At 28.9% G+C, this 10,573-nt stretch overlaps 1 long non-coding RNA gene across 1 annotated transcript; it reads right to left on the minus strand.

Annotated features, from left to right (window-relative positions):
* Positions 1-4,697: 4,697 nt before the first annotated feature.
* Positions 4,698-7,187, minus strand: LOC103579259 (uncharacterized). Its single transcript, XR_008404269.1, has 4 exons — positions 7,109-7,187; positions 6,509-6,666; positions 5,771-6,204; positions 4,698-4,841 (listed from the first exon to the last, which is right to left on the minus strand). It is a non-coding gene; the product is annotated as an uncharacterized LOC103579259 (long non-coding RNA).
* Positions 7,188-10,573: the final 3,386 nt, after the last annotated feature.

A 10,573-nucleotide genomic window follows, 5' to 3' on the forward strand; every position in this document is an offset into this window, starting at 1 on the left:
TGAACATTCATCCGCATCCTCTTTTAAATTTATTATTTCTCTTTTTAATATTTTCTCAAGATACTTTGCTTTAATTTGTCCACGTACGTAAATAAACCGCGCTTTTTCAGAGTAAGCAGTTAAAATACACACTGTTTTCGAAAAAATAGTACCACCGTTATACCATTTTATGCCGTGTACATTACGTGCGATAAAATCATTTTTCCTTTTAATCGGTATTGTTAGTTTATTATACGGAAAAGGCGATTTTGTTTTACAGTGGTCCTGTATTATTATATCGATGCTAACCACACTAATTTCTTTTACACAAAAGTTGTCATAATTATCAAATCGTCCTTGAACATCGTTAACAATATCCATTACTTTATAAAGGTAACACAAGGCTTACTATTGCCTTTATAAATACTGAAGAACGCCTAACCATGAAACACAACTAAGTAAAACATTTTCTGTGCTAAAAACTTATATAGTATGAATCATAATTACTAATACATAGTAAATTATAAAACATTTTACTGCTGATGCCATAAATTTATTTATTTATAAAATATACAAAGACTTTAATACAATTTCATACACATATACATATGCATACATAATACATAATATAGAAATAATATATCAAATTTCAATCATGGCTGATATTTTTTATAAATATTTTATCGTATTGTTTATAATTTTGAATAACCGAATGGTAAAGACCTATGTTCATTAGTAAGTCTACATTTTTTATATTGAAGCTTTGTTGTCTTTGATTCTTTACGCGTTACTACATCATGAAAAAGTGTGCGTCTTATAGAGTCATACATAATTATAATAGGTTCATTATTATCACCTAATATAAAAGATCTGATTGTCTTATAGTTGATTTTTTGACTGTTTTCAAAATTTAATGTTATTTCTTTAACTTTGCACACTTCACTAGTACTGCCGTCTGGTTTGCGGACGATGTAGGCATAAAATTTAGGACTACCTATTACGAATGATAATACATAACTACCTGGTCCATAAGATTCTAATTCGTTAGTTAAATCACCTATGAATTTACGGGTTGGCGGTTCATATTGAGTATCTCTAGAAATGTAAATACAAGAGTCTGTATCACAATATAATACACGATCACTCAAGTTTTCTAAATAACTATATAACTTTAGACGGGCTTGGGCTGTTGTATACACTGCTATAACAACATTCGTTGTAGGTGAAGCTGTTATACTATCAGAGGAATTTATATAATTTATATATATTGTTTTATCATTTACCGGTAGAAAACCCGTGATTTCAATCTGACTCGTTTTTTGTAATTTTTTCTTTGTCTAGCTTTATACCTTCGGCTTTTTCATATTCAGTAATATAAGCATCTTTTTCTTTCTCAGTGATACAGTCTTTAGGATATCCGCTTGACTCCGTTTTAATTTTCAAAAACATGTTTATGTCATCTGTAAATAAGCCCTCTTCTGCACCTTTTTCCGGATTATATTGTGCTATTTTATACTGCCATATTTCATGTACTTTAATGATAACATAGCCTTTACTTATTGCTTTACGTATTTCATCAGCTACCCATGTCCCTGTAAAGGCTCTAATACTATCCTCATCGTGTTCGCAATCATATTGATTTAAACATAAGGCACATGTGTGGCATAATGCAAAGATAAGCCTATTATGAAGCTTACATGGTAAAACGGGATGATAAAGGTTGCGTGGAGCCAAAATTGTACATTTTACAAGACCTTCGATATTGGTTAGATCATTATTCTCTTTAACTAGTTGTGAGCACTCATCACCTGTAAAAATTTTGGGGTGACCAATGGGGAATTTACCCGTTTTACAAATATATGGGTAAAATGAGCAAACATCAACATATTTTATTTTTTCCGCTTCTTCAACATCGTATAACTATATCAAATTTTCAGTTCGGCCCCCAAAAAAAGCGTCACCAGGATTCAAAGGTTGTTTATCAAGCAAAGGATGTGATCGTAAAAATCTAGCTTTTTCCGAATCTCTTAACAAAAGTTTATCATATTCACACACCTATATTTCTATTAATTTATTACTTAGCCTTCGTATTTTTTCGGAAGTTGCTAAAGTACGCTCGTATCGCTCATCCATAGTATCTCCTTTACCTAATTCTTTATCACGATTCACACGATAGCACGGTAAACAGCCATGCCAAAAACAACCGTGAAATTGTAAGACAACACGTTTATTAGTTTTACTATCTACATAATAACCGTCAACAGCTATACTCGATTCTAAACGATATTCTTTACAACGCGTGGCGTTGATAATTTGACAGCCCAGTTCGTATTCTTTTAATATCAGCCATGAAATAGCTTTAATAGACTGTGTTGACCTATATCTATAACTCTCATTAGGTGGTTAAATAGCTATCGTATCAGGCTTAGGAAAATTTCGTCTAAATATTTTTGAAACTGTTGATGTTATTGTGGTGCATTCAGCAAACGGGCAAACATTACCGCATTTTATAAACAATTCACGAAATGACATACAAGCTCTAAGTAAAACAGTAACATCTGTTTGGCAATACAATTTGAACTCGTGTTGAAAATTGAAAATATAATTTGCTTGTATTTTTTCATTAAACCATGTCAGGAAACAATCACGATCACCTTTAAGCATTGTATTCGGGGCATAATATTTTATATCAGGCATAGGGCCTATATAATTTACATTTTCAGGTGTATTAAAAAAGCAAATAATTTAAACTATCTAAAAATATAGTGTTTCCCAGAGTCATCACAAACATTTTAGTGCCGTTTAGAATTAATTTAGGTAAACGCGTTTTGTTACGTTCTAGCATGCATCGTAAAATAAACTGACCATCGAAACTACCAGCATTGTGTGCAATACAAATTACTTTTGTAAGACCCTTATAAGTTTGTAATGATAACTTAATAAGTTCTCCAACCGGATTTTCATTGAAAAGAAATTCGCGTTGCCCACAAAAATTACAAATATCTGATACGTCCTTATCATCACCACAATAAGAACATGTTTTTTGTACAACGCATAAATTAGGAATGTGAAGATATTTATCACTAGAACCTTTAATGGGTGTATGCTGCTGTGTCTCAAAATCATAAAATAAAAATATAACTTTTGGTAACTTTTTTACCATTAGCGGCGCCATATAACAATAGTGATTAATAGATCTCTTAGTATTACATTACAAAATACAATCATGAAGATTTTTACCGCCTAAACGTACTAGCCGACAGCATACACTACAGATTTTCATTATTTCACAGACGCTGGCATCTTTATTTTTCCCTTGTAAATTACCAGAACCCTTAACAAAATGTTTTTCAAAACATTTGCTATTTGAAAACCGCCTATTGCATAATGTACAAACGTACTTACGTGTATAATTACAAACAGGCATTTGTTTACAGTGGGGAATCTTTTAGAACATCTATGTTCTACACCCCTTGAATAACCTACATTACATAAATTACAAAACATTTTACTGTCTATAGCCTCTGTTAAATTTACAATTGGTTGAAAATATTGTGAACCTTCGTAGTATAATATATTTATAACATACTTTATACAGCCAAAAGTTAATTGAATAGTTTCACGCCCATCAAATATAGGTTTATTACCTTTACCTAGACCCGGGAAAAAATGTTCAGGCCTGATCGGACATGAGCAGGCATGAGTCTTCAGGCCTGATCAGACATGAAAAATGATCATGCCTGGTCAGACCTGATCATTTTTCATGTCTGATCAGATCTGAATACTCATGCCTGTTTATGCATGATCAGGTCTGAAAGATCATGCCTGCTAATGCATGATCAGGTCTGAAGGCTCATGCCCGTTCATGCATGATCAGGTTTGAAGGCTCATGTACAAACGAATCGAATTTAATTATTCTTCCTGGATCTGAAACAATAGATACTTCTTACTTTCACCTGTATTAAAAGTTGTAAATATAAATATTTGAATATTTAATTATAGTATATATATCCTATAATGGAAATTAGTGATTATAAAAATTAAAATCCGAATATTACATAAAATTTTAGTTAACCTTAGGTTTATTTATTTACGAGCTTGAGACTTATTAATAGTTATCCAATTACAAATATATTAATGTTTGTTAATTGTTATTATTATCACTAATCTTTTAAGAAAAATATTAAATATTATCTGTAACATTTGGTTAACCTTTGATTCATTTATTTTAGAACTACAAACTTTTAAATATTTATTTAATTACGCGTATATTAATGTTCATTTATTATTGTTAATATTACCTAATTATTATTAAAAGTTATTAAATATTAACTATAATATTGTTTTAACCTTTGGTTAATTTTTTTTTAGATTAACTTAAGTATTTAAGTTAATATATAGAAGTAAATAGAGGTAATAACTATTGTTATTTAATTATCATTTTTGTTAAGTGTTGGATTTTTCTTATTGTGGTCACGTTTATATTCCGTTAATTTTTGGCTCATTTCTTTAAATATAGCACTTCGGTTTTGACTTGGCCATTTTTTTTTCAATGGCTCTACGCATTGAAAAGTCTGAAAAAAAAGTAAATCAACTATAAAGATGTAATTAATGAAATTAATAAATAAAAAGGAACACTCACCAACAATTGCATCTTTCGCACGCTGATCTAATGGCTTAACCACTAATTTTTTATTTGCACCTCGTGGGGCCTGCCCTGTTAAAGTACAACCCATCAAAGCTTCGTGTTTAAACACACCTTCTAGTAACCTTCTTGCCAAGTGCGTTGCCTTATGCGAAGCTCCCAATGCTGAATTATAGATTACTTCTCTGCAGTATACATCATTTCCAATGTATTTCATCTATAAGATGAAATTATTTTTAAATTAATGGTTATTATTTATTATGAGTATGCTTATTTTTTAATATTCAGTGTAATAGATCATTGATTATGAATCTAGAAGATATAAGTTAAGTTTTAAAAGTTAAATAACAACGAATTAAGTATAAAAAAATTAAAAAAATTAAAAACGCCTATGTAGAAATTTAAAAAATCAGTGTAGGTTATTTTAACTTCCCGCTAATAAAATTGTAAATTTTCAAAAATTCGGGAAGTTATTGGTTTCGGTCCGATTTACGAAAATCGAATTTCCATCAGATGTCGACGTTTCGAGGCCCTAGGAAGCTATCCTGACTAATTTCACGATGATGTCCGAGTGTATGTATGTATGTACGTACGTACGTACGTACGTATGTGTGTAAATATTCGTAACTCTTGAATGGATAAACCGATTTTGATCGTTGAGGTGTCATTAGACGCGGCTTGTTAATGTCTTGAGACCGTGAAAATTTGAACTTAATCGGTAGGGTGCGTTCAGAGATATTTCAAAAATAAAATTTTTTCGAAAATGTTTTATTTGGATAACTTTTAATTTGCTCGATGGATTGATTCCAAAATCTAATCAGCTCTAAAACTCTATAAGCCGCGTCGAATGCCTCCTCAACCATCAAAATCGGTTAATTCGTTCGCGAGATATCGTGGGAGAAAGAAATGCTAATAAATGGTGTTTTTTAAGACAATGGCATACAAAAGTATTATCGAGCTCGAAAATGTATTTACAATAATGTTTTCGAGCTCAACGAGCTCGAAAACAGCGGGAAGTTTTGAGTCTGGCCCACAGGGTCAACTGACAGACCGTTTTTTTTAATGTAATATTTAATTTTTAATTCATAATTGAATAATTTTCTTGTCTTCTAATTTCATACTCATGTAGAATAGTATATTACGTACTTTTCCGTCATCATGATTAGGAGAGAATAATTGCTCAACATTTTCACGCTCGTTAAGATTATCGAAATCATTTTTATTTTTTACTTCTTCCCGATCAGATTTTTTGTCTGTTGATACATCTTGATTAACATTTTTATCTGAAGGTATTTCCTTGCTCGATGACTTATTATTTTGGTCTTGAAGAGTCAATGTACAAATATTACTGTTTTCTGCTATTAATGACTCTTTCTTTTGAGCATTTAGCAATTCTATCTGCTTTTTTAAGTCATTTTTCGATGGACTAATATTTTCTATTTCGCCTGATGACTTTTTTTATTGTTTTTATGAATAAGTTCATTATCACTGATGTTCTCACTAGATATGTTTGAAGATGCACTTGACTCCGTACTTTCATTTAATTTCTTGAATTTTTTATTTTCAGTACTTTTTAATTGCTATATAAAAATATAAATAATTTTTAAATAATCACTAATTATTTTTTTTTAGAGATTAAAAAATTGGTTATACATCAGAAAATCAATTAAATATATTATAAATATTATGACGCAAAAATTAGTCGAAATTTGATAATTTTTATACTTTTTTTAGCAACAATGAATCTAGAAAAAATTATTTCAAAAAGTTTTGCTACTTGTTTTTTTAATTTTTTGTAACCGTGCATTCCTTCAGTTTTGCTTTCAAATTAATGTTCATACTGAGAATACAATTAAATATTTTTTTACAACAAAGTTAACTTACTTTTTTTGTTTCTTTTAATGGAGGCGAATCACTTGGAGACCAACTCCTTATAGGAATTGGCTTTCGTTTAGTTGTAATCTCAACCAAGGGCTTTTTTCGATTTTCATCAACCATCTTATTAAATTTGCTACTTTGGGTTTTCAAATATTGAGAATTACCTATAAACATTAAATATTTATTTTCGTATGCATAAGAATATATTATTTTACTTTAATTTCAATTAAAAAAAAAAATAAGAATTTTTTTTAATTATTGAAATTAGCCATCTAACAATTTTTAAAAATATCTTAATAAATAACTTTATGGAAAAAAAAATATTTTTAAAACTTCTACATAAAGAAATTTAAAAAAATTACCGTAATGTAATTTTGTAAAACATTTCATGAGTAGTAATTTATTTATTAAAAAATTAATTAAGTAATTAATTTAAATTATTATTTATAAATAATTAGTTATTAAAAAAAAAATAAAAATTTTCAGATGTTGGCCAATTAAATTATCTATGAATGATTATTAAGGTTATGATTGATTATATCCTTGATATTCCAATCAAATGATAGTAGCTATAAGGCAATACAAAAAATTTATTAAATATCTTACTTGAATACTCGATTACTTTTCCGTCATATTGTTTTTTATTGATTGTAAATTTTACAATGTCGTTCTTCAGTATTTCGTGTTCCGGCTTCCCTTCATTTTCAATGTTATCGTAATCAACAATGTAAGCACGATTATCACCGTCACTTTGAACCAAGAACATCGTTACAAACAAATAATTTATAAAACGTTTTATAACAGTACTGTTGATTTTCTTTAATTGCAAAATAAACGCGCGTACAAAAAAATAATAGTAAAAGACGCCCGTAGAATTACTATTTATTGTCGTGTAGCGTCCGTTGTTGGAAGAAATGTATCTCGTGACGATTTATACTAGTGTGTTTTGCATATACATGAGGGTAGCCATCTTTACTTGACTACTGAGATGTAGTATATTGTCTGCACACCTACATGTGTATATATGTATGTAAACACACTACATGTACAATGGATATAAACACATGCAAGTCACATTTTTATTTTGAAAAGTTCTGTTAAATTATTATTAACAAGTTAATTATAATAATTAAAAAATATGAATTAAAGATAAAATTTAAAAATTTATTTTTATAAAATAAAAATATCAAACTTGAAGGTAAGAATATAAAGTCTTTCTATCCATTAGAAATATAATTAACGGTTATTCTTTATGTATATTTATATATTATAATATCTTATATGATCCTGAAGTTAGCAGACAATTAACAATTTTTGAATTTTATTTTCTCCAATTTAATTTAAAAAAAGAAAAAACTAAAAATATGCACATGTAGAACATTTAAAAAACTGTAGGTGCAATTTTTCAAAATAGTTTTTTTCATAATTCATTGTTTTGAAATAAAATCCAAAAATTATTAGACGTCAGCTAACTTTAGTATCATATATCTTATGTATATTTATTAATAGAATATGCTTATTTGCATAAATTTTATATGACTGAATCTAATACACATAAAATGATTATTATAATTAAAAAAACAATTGATAAAATATAAATAAGTTGAAAATAAAAAAATGTAGATTTGGAAAATTAATCTGTAGGTTCATTTTTTTTTAATTTTAATTTTTGGCATTATTAATTTATTTATTTACAATTAAGAAGATATTTTTTATGTCTTTTAAATTCATATAATCATAATTTCAATCTGGTAATTGAATAAAATTTATTTATTCAAGGTTGGTTTAGAAATGTCAAACACGAATAGAGAATTGCGAGAAAATGATGACAATTCATCATTACCTCAATCAAAAAAATATAAGTTATGGAAAGAAGATCACACAGTTCCTGTATGTACTCATATATATTTATATAAATCTATTTCCTAATTATTATCATGAAAACAATAATTTTGGTGTTGTAGCTTAAAATGAAAAAAAAAAAATTTATACAATTAATATACTATGATTATAATTAAAAAACTTGAATGTTCCAATCCAATATTATAAATAAAAATTCCCGACATTCTAAAAATTAGTACTTTACTTCATTGCAACTATCTTTGTTTTTTATTTTCATTACAGATACCGGCAAGAACATTGAAAAGATGGGAAAAAATATGATATCTGATAATTCAAGTTTGAATGATTGTTGCACTTCAAGAACAAGTATTTTAATTGCGGACACTATAGCAGAAAAAAGAGATGATGATTCGACTTCAGATGGTGATGATACTGATATTTCTATTAGTGATAGCAGTTCAGATGATGATATTGATGATCTTTCTAATGTAAATAATAGTGATCAAGATACTAATGATACTGATAATGATATTAATGACAACAATGATGATTTCGATGTTAACCGTGAAGAAAATATTAAAGACGATCAACATGATAGCGAATTAAATCAAGAACAATCTTCAATAATTCAATCTCTCTATGAAAATAGTACAAGAACAACGGGTGAAAGTGTGTTAATGGTTCTGGAATTGTATATTCGACATAAATTAACTAAAGCTTGCTTGAACGATGTATTAAAATTGCTACAAAATCTACTACCAGAAGATAATCAATTGCCAAAAACTGTGTTTCAATTATTTAGCTATATTCATCAATTGGCACCACCATTAACTGTTATTAAACATTTTTTCTGTAAAAAATGCTTATGTTACAATGGCTTTAACACAGATATTAAGAATTGCTCTTCTTGTCGTGCGTTAAAAAAAGATGTAGCTTTTTTTTCGAAATTGATATTCACGATCAAATCAAATACATGTTTAAGCATCGAAACCTAGCTGAAAAATTGATTCAAGTGCAACCGAGACACGATGGGAACATTACTGATATTACCAATGGATCCGAATATATAAGAGTTAATTCTAGGGTGAATCGTCAAAAATATGATTTAACATTAGTGTTAAACACAGATGGCCTGTCTTTAGTTAAAAGTAGTACAAGTCATTGCTGGCCAATAATGTTTTTTATAGCTGAACTTCCAGAATACCTCCGAGAGTTATATCTTACGACTGTAGGCCTTTGGTATGATAAAGACTGTAAACCAGTGATGAACACATTTCTTGAACCATTTGTCACAAAATTCAAAAAATGTTTTAATGATGGTATTCTGTGGACCCATCCGAAGACGGGTGGAAAAATAGTTTCACGAATTGTAGTTCCTTTGATAATAGCTGATGCGCCAGCAAGGGCTCAACTGCAGAATATTTTAAACTTCAATGGGCGTTATGGATGCAATATATGTGAGATAAAATCGAAAAAATGTCTTGCTGTTGCAGGAAAGAAAAGAGTACGTATTTAAAAATTTGAGGAAGCTAAACTAAGAACTAGAAGAAGGATAAAACATCAGATACTTAAAGTTATGAATAGTGATAACAAAAAAACATCAAAAGGTATTAAAGGGAATTCTATCGTTTCAAAACTGCCTTTGATTGACACAGGAACATACTTTATTGCCGAATATATGCATTCTGTTTTGCTAGGAGTTGTTCGACAATTTACAGGTTTATGGCTTGGGAAGAAAAACCCATGGAAATTAAAAAAAGAAGTAATCGAGGAAATTGATGATTTTATATTAAATATTCGGCCACCATACTTTTTTGGAAGAATGCCACGTAAATTGTCGTCATTTAAACATTATAAAGCTTCTGAATTTTATAATTGGGTTCTGTTTTATTCTCTTCCTGCACTATTTAATAGATTACCTGTTCAATATATCGACCATTGGATGCTCTTAGTTAAAGGTCTTTTTATTTTACTTCAAAAAACCATAACAGCAGAAGACTTGAATGGAGCACAATATTTATTTTCATTATTCATAGAAGAAGTTGAGACTTTATATACAGATCGAGAATTAACATATAATGTCCACCAGCTTTCACATCTTGTTTTGTGTGTTAAACGCTGGTGACCTTTATGGGGCACAGCAGCTTTTTCCTTCGAAAGTTTTAATGGATACATCGCTAACTGCGTTCATGGCACAAAACATCTTGGACAAGAAATAACCAATCATTT

This window comes from Microplitis demolitor, chromosome 9 (assembly GCF_026212275.2).
Source record: "Microplitis demolitor isolate Queensland-Clemson2020A chromosome 9, iyMicDemo2.1a, whole genome shotgun sequence".
NCBI lineage: Eukaryota > Metazoa > Arthropoda > Insecta > Hymenoptera > Braconidae > Microplitis > Microplitis demolitor.